The sequence below is a fragment of the Larus michahellis genome, chromosome 6 (genome assembly GCF_964199755.1).
Source record: "Larus michahellis chromosome 6, bLarMic1.1, whole genome shotgun sequence".
Lineage (NCBI taxonomy): Eukaryota > Metazoa > Chordata > Aves > Charadriiformes > Laridae > Larus > Larus michahellis.
In genome coordinates, this window is record NC_133901.1 from 33,486,184 (window position 1) to 33,499,793 (window position 13,610).

Below are 13,610 nucleotides of genomic sequence, written 5' to 3' on the forward strand. Positions count from 1 at the left end.
CTTCAAGCCTAAGGGAGGTTGGGACAACAGATGCTTTCATCTGTGAATAAGGTTTGAAATGCAAGCTTGAAATTTAGGGAGGGAGACAGTGCTGTACCTGAGCATCAATGCTAGTGAGCAGCCTCAGACACGCCAATAAAGTGAATTATGTTTTTTTTTTGACTCTTGCCAACCTGAACCAGAGTTCATTAAAGATGAGGTAAACTCCAGCCTTCTCAGTGGAGTGAAAAGCACATTTCAAAGCAAGGAGAAGGTTTATTAAATCACTGACCTTCCCCTACAAAATGGCTTTGTCTAAATAAAATTTTAAAAAGCCTTCAGACTTTTCCAGGAGACCTCTAAAAGGCTCGTTGGGGTGCTCAGTGCCGCCTGCCACACAAGATGGTGCCCGGGGGAGTAGCGCTGCCCTAGGCGCCACCTCGTGGGGCAGGCGGCCATTAGCGCCTGACGAGCTCGTCACGTACCACTTCTCCTTTAGGGGAGGTCCGGGGATTGGCCGCCCGGACCAATCACAATGCACATCAGTGACGTGTACGAGCACGTGACCGGTGCCTATAAAAGGCCGGGGCGGGGAGTGCCCCGTGGCGCTGTTGAGGGGTCGTTGGAGAGGGCTGCGTGTGCCCTGCTGCTTCCTCCGGGGGCCGAGCGACTCCTGTAAGTGTGCGCAGAGCTCAAGCTGTGGTTAGTGTGTTCAAGTGAGATGGCTCGCTTGATGAGAAACACCACAGTGGGCGTTTTGGGCTGTAGGACATCACTGCTAAGAATGTACTTTTTTTTGTTATGGCTGTTCATTGGTGCAGTGTTCCCCTGAACTCTGTGTTTCTACTGTTTAAACCAAGAGTGAACTTCTGTGAGTGGCACCACACTGTAAGGTTAAAAAGTCATTTATTTGAGAGGTATCTAAGCATCCTTACTATAAACACCTTCCTAATTAAACCATAGTCCTGGAAAACCTAAAAGAAGGGCGGTATGCTTTCAGTGTAGAGAAGCAGTGGAGATAAATACTTTCTCAATAAGCATAAGAGGTTTGAGTACCTAATGGCTATTTCTGTGAGGAAGCAGTGTCCCCCAGGCTGTCTCACCCTGGTGTGCTTTTTGTTGGAGGGCACTAGGAAACACCCACCAGCTGAGACCTCTGTTTCCCGTGCCTTAACCCACAGTGAAAATATAATAAGAGAAAAGTAGAAAATGATAAAAGATATGCCTTATATATACCTGATATTAGCCATTTCCTCTCTGTTGTCATTTCATATTCCTCCAAGACAGCACTTAGCCTGAGAGAGTTGTTTTCTGGCAAGGTCAGGTTTGGGTTTCCTCATTCAGGACACACCTGATGATTATTGAGTCTTCTGTGTGCAAATGAAAGTCAAAAGTGGGGCCTGAGTCCTGTGCCCTCCCTCCCTTCATACTAATAGCTTACATTGTTTGAGCTGTATGGGGCATGCCCAGCATGTAAATGAAGCAGAGCCCAAGTTCGGCTAATGTCTGATACACTCAGCCATCCAGATATGCTGATTGCTCACACAAAGCTCATCCTCCTGTCTGGGGAGATAATTGGATTGCCTTCTCTCTCCCTTCCCAGAGAACAGGACTTTGTGATATGGAATTCCTCTGTGCTTTGAAACGGCTTGCAGCTTTTCCATTGTTAAAAAAACTCCGCAGAAGTATCGGTGCAGTATTGCAGACGGTCCTGCAACTCAAAGCATGTTTCTGGCCTTCTGAGACCATGGGTGGTGTTAATAAAACATGTCTCGGTATTTGGGTCCCCGCTTTCCCCCTTCATTAGTTTCAAAGGGTTGGTTGCTGCTGCGTCTCACTGGAGAATCACTGGGTCCTTTTGTGCTGTTGCTCTTTACTGGGAGCCCTTCATTAAGTTAGCGCACGTTGGGAGGAGGTGATAAGAGCATGTCAGCAGAACTTGTGCTTCAAAGTGGGCCTTTCCGGCAAGGTATAGGAGAGGAGATTGACGCAAACTCCTGACTTAACCCATTGTGGCAGTGAAATGCAGCAGCAGGCTCTAGGTTAGCATCCAGGGCTGAAGGACCTTGGGGTTACTTTGGGCTCGATATCAAATATTTAGTTATCACTCCTGTTTACCCTGCAGATGTGGGGTTCTGTGAGGTCACAGTCATCTGTTTGGCATGAAAAGATCTCTGTGCTGTTGCACCCTTTGGCTTGGGAGGCTAAACCCTATTTTTTGCCAGTTTTTCTGTAAGATAGAGCAGTCCAATGCAAACAATGCTCACATTGCTCAATGCCCACCACCTCAAATTTTTAATGAGCAGATGGCTGTTTTTAACTCTGAGAAACCCTTTCAAGCCTCAGTCTTCCCAAGAGACTTCACAGCTTACTTGCATGTGTGCAAGCTGATCTCTTTGTTGGATTGCTTCCTTTAAATTGTTCGTGTCTCTCGTTTGTGGCTAAGCTGGAAGTAAAAACACCGAACTGCTGTGAAAAGGGAATAAGCTATTTCCACCTTGGCAAAAATTTAGGAATACAGGAAATCTTGCAAGAGAGCTTTTTCTCCTAGATTTCCATTCTGGTGTGTAGATCAAAGGAGCCTTGATACACACTTGAATTCTTGGATGCTTATCTGTGCAAAACTGAACCTCTAAACCTGTTGAGATTTCCAAAACACTAGTTCACAGGAAATTGTTATTGTTGTAAGGGGGGGGGGAAATCCCTCAGAGTTTACTTTTAAGTGACTATTTTCCAAAAGAAATCTTCTGTAGCTGAAAAAGCGGGGCATGAAAACTAATGCATGACTTTCTTGGGTTTTCCCGTCTTCTTTCTAACCCCACAGAGATCTTCTAAGCCAATTACATGCACATTTTCCTGTCCTTTAAAAGCTTTTTTTTAAAAACCCAGAATAAAGTAGAGCTGGGTAAGAGAATTGCACACTGGAGTTGACTACTGATTGTGAAAATGTGGCCACTTTTGCTTGTTATCTTTGAAAAAGCGCTGAGAGCAGCAAATAGCAAGTTGACTCTTGTCCTGCTTTATTCCCCACAAGTACATGATGGTCATAGATATCACCATGCATTGGCTGACTTTCGGGTTAGAGGACACAATGTATTTTTGGGCTGTAGTTTGTGGATGGCTCTTAAAAGCATCGTGAATTCTAGATATTAACCTGCGAAGCAGAGTAGATGCAGTACTGCTTTCAGCTGATACGGATATCCTTTGCTCTGTAGCCCCAGGGTCATAGCACAAATTCTTGTGGACTTAGAGGACCTGCAGTACGGATCCCTTCACTCAGCCATGGTCTGAAACACTGATTAAATTATAAACTTGAGGGAGCAGGAAACTTCAAGGTGTTTAGATCTGATTAAATTTCCCCTCATGAATTCTCCGCCCTGTGGCAAACCTGGGAGGCTTTACGTGGCATCCTTCAGGAGAAGCGGCTCCCTCCGCATGCACATCTGCAGAGCAGAGCGCTGGCTCCCCAGCTAGCACCTTTGATCCAAGCTGCCAGCGGGAACCGCGCACGTGAAATTCTTAATTTCCCTTCTGCTCCCAAAACCACAAGAACCAGAAGCAGAGATCAGACCTCGGACTGCTTAGGGATTTGAAGATATTAAACAGGATATGAATTTCACGCAGGCAGTTTGCTGGAAGCTGGTGGAAAGTGAAACAGAAGTATTAAATGCTGTAGCTCAGCTCCTTCTCTGGCGAGCTCTGCTTCGCATTTAAAATTAGTCCCTAGAAACATGTCTGTAGTTATGTATATTGAAGATGAAGAATTGAGGTCAATGTTTTAAAAAAGCGCAAATGGTTTGGGAGCATGGGGGCCTTTTAAAAAAGTGATTATGTGTGCCAGTCATCTTCAAGAGTGTTTAGGTTGGTAAGCGGCAGCCTGTCATAGTGTTTTGTCTTAGCTGCTAATGCCAAGACAACATACAAGTCCTTTCTTGTTAGAGGACAGTGGTTTGCTTTTGCTATTAGTGCTGGCTCACTGGGTTTTTTTTTTATGTCATGAAGGCTTCTGAATGGTCAGCAAAATGCAAGCTAATTTGTTCTGAAATGTTTGAAGCCTTGTGACCTTGCGAGATCATGGATTACAACCCTGGGATGACTCAAGTCTTGGGGGCTTTCAGTACCCTGACCTAATGTGTATGATAAGTTGGGTTTATCTTTCAAAATACTGCTAGCAGGACTAAATACTGTGAGTGAAGTTTGTTCAGGCTCAAACCACTTGTTGGAGGAGCCTCACTATTGATTCGAGCAGTAGGTCCATCCAACATTTTGTCCATGGAGCTTGATATGTTTTATTCTTACTGATCTTTCAGCTGTTTAAAAGCGGAGTGTGGTAACACCAAGCTGAGAACTACTTCGGGTTTTTTAGTAGAACAATAGGATTTATGTCGAGTTTAGTTGCATGAATATTTGTGCTGTTTCTTAAAGAAGGATACTTTAGGTTGATGTAGACAGATCTGTCCCTTATTTGCTCATAGAAGAATAACAGAGAGGTTCTCAAATAAGCATATAGGAGAAATATCGGGAAATGCTGCATGAAAGTGAGCAAGGAGTGTTGAAGCAATGTTACTTTTGAATAAGCTTAACACAAAGCTAGTGGCAAATAGCTCAAACGTAAGCATGTTTAATTGAATAAATATTTGAAAGCTACATGGGGAGGGTCCCTTGGAACAGATCTGACTTTTCCTATGATAAACTTTTGAAGGCTTATTAGTACACACTGGGTAAGAGTGTCCCAGGAGGGGCCTGTTTGTGTGGATTCAGCTTTCTGTTGCCATGAATATGGATTGTCACGAAGTCAGCTCTGTCATGAGGTCCACCTGTAGGCAGCTCCCCAGATACCGCTGTCTGTCTGTCTGCTTGAATTATGCCTGTCTGTCTCCATGGAGTTGCTGAGTACAGGTGTACTCCCTTGCCCAGATCTTGGTGTAGGAAAGAAAATGAAGCAGGTAGCTGCTGAAAGGGTGAAGAATTTTTCTATGCCATTGTTCTTTCATTGTCCATTTTTGCCATGACTTGCCTCTGGCATTGCCAGTCTGCTAGTCTGTAGGGGTGCAATCTAGGCATAGTATTCCTTTCATATAGGAGCTACACGACTGGTTCAAGCCAAGGTTTGCAGTGCTGTTACTGCCTGGATTCACTTCACTTGTCTAATATATATGTGAAGATGTACGCCACAAATTGCATCACAGCTTCCCAGTTTGACACGTAATTACTTCCCAAGTTCATTAAAGCGATTCTCTTAGCTTAGCTTGAAATCTACCCAGATATATTGTGCCAGAAGGCTTTTTTTCTACACATGGAAACCTTACCAGCAATGTAGGAGAAACCTGTGTCAGAGGACCGTGGAAGTGTTGGTGGCAACTGGTAGCTGCAGTAACAGCTTGTGCAGGTGCAGCTGGCTGCGGCACCTTGATGGCAGCTCCAGAGGTGCTCCAGCTCGCCACCAGACACACTCTCATCATTGCTAGGTTACAGGTTTCCTGGAAATGTGTACTGACACTGCCTACCATTCTGCAATTCTGTGACTTTTTTGGTTTATGTGCTTTTTTTATTACAAAAGGTAGAGCCTAATGTCTCTTAACATGTAAATGCTTGGAAAAACTGTAGCAAGGCAGAGCAGTTTTCTTTCTTTGATGTATCAGTGGCTGCTGAGACTGTGCCAGCTAATTGCACGTAAAAGAGAACAATCTATGTGGGTATAGTTTCCAGTTCTTTGCGTGTAGATGTGTTATTTCTCAATTCAGCAAAGTAGAATAATAATTATATCTGTAACTGTTGTGCGTCTCTGAAGAAGCCAGGTCCCCAGCAATGCTCTCTAAGCATCAGATTGGAGCATGATATCAAATGACTTGCGTTGCTGTTGATTAGAGCAAAATGCTCCTGCAATGCAACTCATGCTATGCGTAGGAGATGGCAACATGAATATTTAATCGTGCCTCCATTACCATCTATGTGGAAATGCATGTATATGCACATGTAGGCTCTGTAATAGTGATAACGGGGGATTGTGTTTTGTGTTTCTCAGAACTGTTCTCTTTCTCTGCAGGAAATAGTTTATTGCAATGCAAATTGCCTTTCAGTTGATTCTCACCAAATCAATTTCTGAAGGGAATTCTGAAGGGAACTTGAGAAAAACCTAGCAAAAATGAGACCAGCGCTCCATTACCAAGATATGCACCTTTGTAATTATGGCGCATTAAAAGCACAAGCCCTAATGTCTTTCATTAAGGAGCTGTTTATGTGCATTTGTGATTTCCAGTAGATCAGATTGTAATTAAATCAATTTTCTATTAATGTGTTTTAGTTGTTAAGAAAAGCTAATTAGTAAGCTTTTTATCCTGTGTCAGACAATGTAGTAGCATCTCTTTTGGTATCACTGAGGATTCAAGGTTTACAATATATGACATTGTTATAATTAACATGTAATCCAGCTTTAAGATGTATTAAAAGTACTCATTTGGAAGAAAAACCCAAAACATTTTCTAGCGATTAAAACAATGAATATTTTTTCCAGAGGGTGAGGCATCTGGGTGTGAAGACCCAGGAAAAGGATTTATTTAGAGAAAAACAAAACACAAAAAAAACCCCGCAAAGCCTGCCTGAATATGAGGAATTACATGTTTTGCCTTTTATTTCCGACTCAGATAACCTATCAAGAGGCTTCACTTCCATTACAAGAAGTGTACGATGTATGAAAGCCCATTCTTATTTTTTTTTTCTGCTGATGAGGGCAGGAATGAGCAAAGCCAAAACTGCCCTGTTCCATGGGACAGGGCATCTCTCTTCAGGCTAATAAAACCGGGGTAATTCAAGATATTATGGAATGTTTCCTTAGCATGCATTTTCCTTCCTGATGGAATTTGTGATGATGCCTTGATTTTGAGGCACTATATGGAAAGGTGCTGTCAGTTGTAAGCAGTATTGGATGTAATTGCTGAAACAGAGATAGTATTTAACTAAGTGAGCTCCCCAGGCATGTTCCTAGTGTCAGACCTGCCAAAGCTCATCTGCTTGAATGAGGCTCACCAATATTTTTTGGCCACTGGCAAGACCCAGTGTGACTCGCTCTACCAGCAAGGCACGAGCACAATGTGGGACTGTTGAACTGTGCACTGGGAGTGAAAACAGCCTTTTCTGAAGTGTTTACTTTCTTTAAAGTGCTGGTATGTCGAAATTTTATGTGAAAATGTACTTGTGTTACAAAGCACAGTTGTACATATTTGGGTGCTGTTCTGCTTGCATTATGTATTGATTGAATTGGTGGATTTTCACACATGGAACTGCAACATTTGGGTCAGATGCAGCATAGTGGCATTTAAGAAAGACCACAAGATGCATTTCCAGGGGTACATTGCCCTCCTTTTCTTCTTATCTTTTAGTTTGGATTTTTCTCTATGTTCTTCAGTACAGCTCTGAATTCAGAGAGTTTTCTTGGTAATGGTCAATTTTAAAGTTTTACTTGGGGTGGGACTAAAGCAGATTTTTATAAAGACGTTCTAAGAGTTAAGCATGCAGTTCCAAGGAAATTTAAGAGAGGAGATACATGCAAAGTTCATGTGAACCTAGAATTGTAAAAAGAAATACTTAAAGCTTGATTTTTGGGCCTAATCTAGTAGATTTTAGTAATGTTCAGATATAAATCCGCAGGTTCAAAATAGCTGGTGCCTGGCCTGAGGAGTGGGTTGAGCTGCAGTGGGAGCTTTGGGGCAGGAGGACGGGGAGAGTGGAGCTGTTTGTCTGGAAAAGCTGGGGGGGGACAAGCCGTACATGAAACGGGGAAGACAAATTAGATGGGGCTGCTGAAATGGTGACAAGGATGGAGCAGCTGCCTGGGAGGACCAGGGGTCTCTGCTGGCAAAGCTGTGATACATTCAAGGTTTATGAAATGTAAATGAAAGCTGTGGAAAACGGTGGAGTGTGTCAGTGCAAGAAGACTACCAGCGACAGGAGAATGGGGATTTTAGGCAGAGTTTTGGTCATGCTGTGGAAGGAGGATGCTCAGTTGATTAAAATTAGAGGTAACAGGCCAAGAGATCATTTTATTCTCTCTCCTTTCCTCACAAAGTGCTCCCAGCAGTTTGAATCTATAGGGGAGTTTCAAAGTAGAAAAGGAGCAGATGAACTGCTAGTACATATTCTTTAGAAATGAACTCACTAAGAACTCTTTATTCAGGAAAAAAAGGAGGAGATAGGGCAGAAGTCAATAAATTTCAAATAAGAAAATGCAAAGAGCAATTTCAACAAGTGCGATCTCATTTAAGCAGGGCAGCCGGTCAGCCAAGGGAGAATCAAAGTTATGTGTCCCTGCAGATGTGCTAGGAACCCAAAGAATAGGGCAGTTGAATGTTGTGCCTGGTTTTCACTGAGGATCTTGATATATAAAAGGCCTCTCCAAGCTTGGTGACAGGTTGTGGGCTAACAGGAGAGCTGGTGTTGCACAGGACTGATGGAGTTAATTGCATTGGGGGCAGAATGGCACAGTAAAGAAATACGTGAGTTATCTGCATCAGCAAGCCTCACTGATGCCTAGATTTTTAAAAAAATAGTAATTCAAAATATCAGGACTGTCTGGTGAACCATTCAAGCATTGCACATTACAGTGGCTGTGATAAGCTGAGCAAGATTGGAGCGGGTGTAAGGACAGAGAACAAAATAATAGCGGGAGGTTTCAGTTACCCAGTGTACTCTGGTTAAATGTCACATTAGGGACTATTCAGAGTATAATAGAATAATACAGGTTCGAAAGGGATCTCTGGAGCTGTCTAGGCTGGAGACTGCTATTCCAAGCAAGGATGATGTTCACGTGAGGTCACGTTATTCGCAGCTCTGTTGAATTTTTAATATCTCTAAGGAAAGAGATCGCCAGCAGGTTTCCTGAAGGATGGACCTTCCCTATTCTCCATGTGGTCACTGATGCCCTTAGATCTCTGCTCAACCTTGTGTTCTTACAGTGCGTTCACAAATGATCTGGAAAAAGGGCTGGGCAGGAGGCGAAGCTTGGTCAGATGGTGTAGTGAAAATGAAGGTCTGCAAGAGTCATGGTAGGATAGTTAGCAACTTGGCAACTGAAATTTGATGTCAATCAGCACAAAATAGTATACATGGAGCAAACAAACCTAACCGTAGATGGCTCTAAATTAGCTTTGCCACAAAGAGGGGGTTTGGCATCACTGTGGATAATTTTGCAGAAAACCATAAATTTTCTGTCCCCTTCCCTCAAAGCTGGATGCGTTTTGTGGCAAAGGGGATGCTGCAGGATGCCTGTCTTGCCTGTGTGTGGGATGTGCTGCTGCTGCAGCATTTGGGCTTCACGTAGACCTTGAAAGGCCAAAGTGCCAAAGGGGGAGGAGATGGCACATTGCAAGCTGGAAGGCATTGGGTCAGGGCATGTGAGAGCTCAGTGGCGCAGCTGAAGCCACGTAAATGTGATTTATGACAGTGTTGCCGAAGCACCTGAGGCTTTGAATACCAAACCTGACTGCATGAATGTTTGCAACAGCCTAGCGATTGCGATCACAGGTCCCTGCGGGCATTAAGCATTCAGAGGGATGGCTTTTCTCAGGCACTGCGCTCTGTCTCGGACATTCGGTATTTACTAACAAGCAGCAAATTTTATACGTGCTTACTGAAGCTTTTCCAATGGATTTCCTTATTGTTTTCTATTTTACTGAAAACTACTATTTTATAACAGTAGCTGTATGACCATTTTGTTAAACATCTGCTGAGGACTAATGCAAAACTAGTTGGGTTTTCTTCAAATGAGTGCATTGCTTGAGTTTTATGTGGTATGAAAGTGAAATAGCCTTTTGCAGCCTGAAAAGCTGTACTCTATCACACAAATTACCTGGTTTGGAGTTTCCTTTTTTAAACTTTGTGGGACCTAAGGCATTGATGGTGTGAGCCGATGCAGGCAGGACGCAGGAACAGCCACAAAACCATGGATGAAAGGCAAAGAACAAGTTTAATCTCGATACCTCATGGACTGGGGAATCTCCAAAGCAACATCTGGGTAGAGGCACACAAGCAGGGGATGCGGGCACCGCGGAGTGAGGGAGCCCTTGTTAGCAAGAGTCCTTGGCAGCGAGAGAGTCATTGTTAGCAAGAGTGCGTGTGGACTCCCTGTTCTTGCCGGTATTTAAAGGGTTCAAACCAGCATAGTTTTCCCACTGTGCTTTGATCAACAACATGCCAGGATTCTCAAGTGGCTAGATAAGGTGTCTGTGAGTCCATCGCAGACTTAGGTTATCTAAGTGCAAGTGTTTTTCTTGCAAGCACCCAAGACTGAACAACAACTAGTGTGATACCCATGTTTCCCAGCACCCCAGGTGCGAGTCACTTGAACGTATTTACGACCCTCCTCGCCGATCTTCTGTTGCTTTCCCATAATCGGTATGTCCTTTTATCTGCCCAGCTGTAGTTCTGTACGCTGTCTTTCATAGCCAAGCTCTGAAATGTGTATAGGATGGATGGAAGTGCAATTTGGGTTTTTTTTGGACTTGAAAAGTGTTAAAGTTTTGGAGGGCTGGGCTTCATAACACAGGTTGTGCCTCCTGGTCTTCTGCCTATATGGGAATAGTTAGTGATATCTGAGAGCGCGTTTTTCTTCTTATGTAGGTACCTGAGCCTGGTTCCCAGGTTTGCCAGTCAAGGCAGTTGCAGCAGTGTTTTTGTTTATTAAATTAAATTCACTTTCCTGCTTCTGGCTCAAATTTTGTATTTCCACAGACTACGCTGCAGGAATCCAGCTCTGCGAACACCAATTACTGGGGACAGTGGAAAGCACAATAATTGTATGAATACTCTAAAAACCATCTGGCTTGGCTCTTTGCAACTTCCAGGCTTGTTGCTGTCTCATATACCCTGCAGACAAATACTGCATGTGGCTATGCAGAAGTCCGCAAGCAGAAGTGCAACAGGTTCTGATGTTAACAGCTCATTAAAATGAAGAACAGTCTACCTGTTTCATATACGGCTGTTTTGCCATCTGTCTGCAGGCTCCATTTCCCTGTCACCTTCCCCAGCAGCAGCCTTAACCTCTCCATTATTCTGTGCTTTCCCATGAAGGCACACATTAAAAAACAAGCACACAAAAAACCCTTCTAGCACAGGATTTTGCCCTGTAACATTTTTGCCCAGAAAGGCTAAGAGCTTCATTTTTACTTTACCCCCATGACTCGGTGTTTGCAGAGTCAAGATGTGTTTGACTGGGATTATTAGGGACAGGCTCAGTGCTCCAGCATCTCGACTTTATTTCCAGCACGGCAGAGTGGAGGAGCGAAGATCCCAAGGTTTTTGATTTATTTTTTCAGGAGGAGTAATGGGGATCTGTGGACATCCTTTGCTAGACCTTTCTTGTCATTAACAGCAGAAGCAGTAACGAGAGGGAAGTGGCTGAGGCACCATCCCTGGAGGTATTTAAAAGATGGGTGGACATAGTGCTTAGAGATATGGTTTAGTGATGGTTTTTGTCAGAGTTAGGTTGATGGTTGGACTAGGTGATCTGAAAGGTCCCTTCCAACCTAGGGGATTATGTGGTTTGTATGTTAGGTATACAAGCGTATTTGAAATGCTCCTGTGAGTATCCTCTGGAGAGCTGTTGAAAGAGATATTAAAACACGGCTTTAGCTGCTGCTTGTCCTTTCGGTAAACATTTTGTGTGACTACATACAGTAAGAACAAAATAATATTAAAATAACAAGTTATATTAATCAAATAACAAAATTTAAAATCTTACAATTTCACAAAACTTACAAGTTGAGTTCCGATGTTAGTTAATGACTTTCATGGGTGTTCGTGGTCAAATACTCTCGACAGAAGGGAGCGACTTCTACTCTTTCAAATGGAAAACTTCATTCTGAAAAGCTGCTATTGTGGCTACAATAAAACACTGTCTGATTCTGCTTTGCTTGCATAGTATTAGCACTGATGCACAAATACTAAAGCAATAAAAAGTACTTGCTAGTATGTAATATGCTTATAAAAGAGATACAGTAGAAAAAGAGATACAGTAGAAAAGGCTACCACAATCTGTAGAGCTCTCATTCTTTTTATATATGGTTTCAAAGCATCATATTGTATCTTAAATAAGATGCAGGGTAGAACAATCACGAACATATTGTGGAAACACGTATAAGTCTTTTTTCATTCAGGTAGTTTAAAAGAAAGGATACTGTGAAGAAAATGTCAGGTTAATTGCCATACATAATTGTATTAGAGTAGAGAAAAGAATTGTAACAAGCCCATGAATTAAAGCTAACCATTTAGCTGGAGGAAGGTCTGATTTCTGTGATTTGTTGAATTAATTTAATTTAGTGTAAAATTTTATTCAGCTTGTAAGAGCTCTCATATTCAGAAAACTTTCTTTGGTAGGGAATGTAAGAAGGACCGAGATATTTCCAGCCTAAACAATGGAGATGGTGATTTGTGTGCTGTTCAAGGAGAACAGCTTGACAGCTTTTTAGTTGCAATAAAAGTAGATAAGATCCAGCTGGTACAGCTAATAATAGCAATTTTTTTTTTAAGGAAGCCAACCCTATCTCTTTGTTTCGCTAATGATCTATGCTGCTTAAATACAGTGAGGGGAATGAGGAAGAAGGGCACATGCTGCATATCTTTCCCATCTGCAGTTTCAGGCTGCGGTTCCCCAGCTGCTGGTCTGCTGGCTGCTGCACCATCACCCTCCTTGGTTGCCCCTGTGTGGTCGTTCCTGCTCTCTTCCTTATGCCCCCTCTTTCTCTCCTGAGATCCTTTTTAGGGTCCTAGGAAGTGTGTCTTCATAGGAGAGGTTCTCCAGCCCTCTGATCTTCGTGGCCTCCTCTGGACTTCCTCCAACATGTCCATGTTCTTATGTTGGGGGCTCCAGAGCTGGACACAGTACTCCAGGTGGGGTCTCACCAGAGCAGAGTAGAGGGGTAGAAACAGTCCCTTTCATGGTGTTATCAGAACCGTCATATCATCTGGGATTGTCAAATAGTTAGACAATTTTATTTTCCAGGATTATGGGTTTCAGAGGACAGTTGTCGCTTCCTTCTCCGTTGAAGTATTTTGTGGAGAGCTTTCCAAAAATCTCCTAATCGTGTTGCTTTATTTCTACCCCATGCTGCTGATGCTGCTCACAGAAGGCACTGCTGTTCCCTCCCTCCCTGTCATTTCCATGTGCCCTGCTGTGTTGAGACTGATGGCTCTTTACTCTGTAAGGTATTTCTGAAGGTTTCTGTTTGGTCTCCCCTGTTCCTAGTTGCCTGACAGGGTGGTGTGTGTGTGTGTTGACATGAAGGGTATGTGCTCTGACGGCGTCCTGTGCTTCCTGCAGGTACCAATGATGACCAAATCCTTGAAAATCTCAGGTGGTGGTGAAGTCTTTCCACTTGACATCCCATATCGTTTGTAGATGTGCAGTCAAGGTACCTAAGGCCGTGGCAGAGCTCTCTTAGAGCCAAGTGGCTGGCGACAAAGTTGGATTTGTTTTGAAAATACTTTGCTTTTTCCACCTTAAATTTGGATACTCTTGAGTTAAGGAAGTGCAGAGGCTGTGCCTTCTCTCATTGCTGTGTGACTTTCTACCTTGCCACTGCTTCTTGGTTGCATGGTGTGGGGAAGGAGTCCCTCTGCTTTCATGATGGTCTTCTGCT

The 13,610-nt window shown here is 43.3% G+C and overlaps 1 protein-coding gene across 5 annotated transcripts in view; it reads left to right on the top strand.

Moving 5' to 3' along the window:
• The window catches only part of PRKG1 (protein kinase cGMP-dependent 1), a 530,425-nt gene that overhangs the window by 117,770 nt on the left and 399,045 nt on the right, over window positions 1-13,610 (top strand). Inside the window, exon 1 of one of the 5 annotated variants that reach the window (XM_074590629.1) lies at window positions 589-654. The exons of the other annotated variants lie outside the window; for them this stretch is intronic. The gene's annotated coding sequence lies outside the window, so the exon portion shown is untranslated. Of the gene's footprint in view, window positions 1-588; window positions 655-13,610 lie in introns of those variants that run through there. 5 annotated transcript variants of the gene reach the window in all.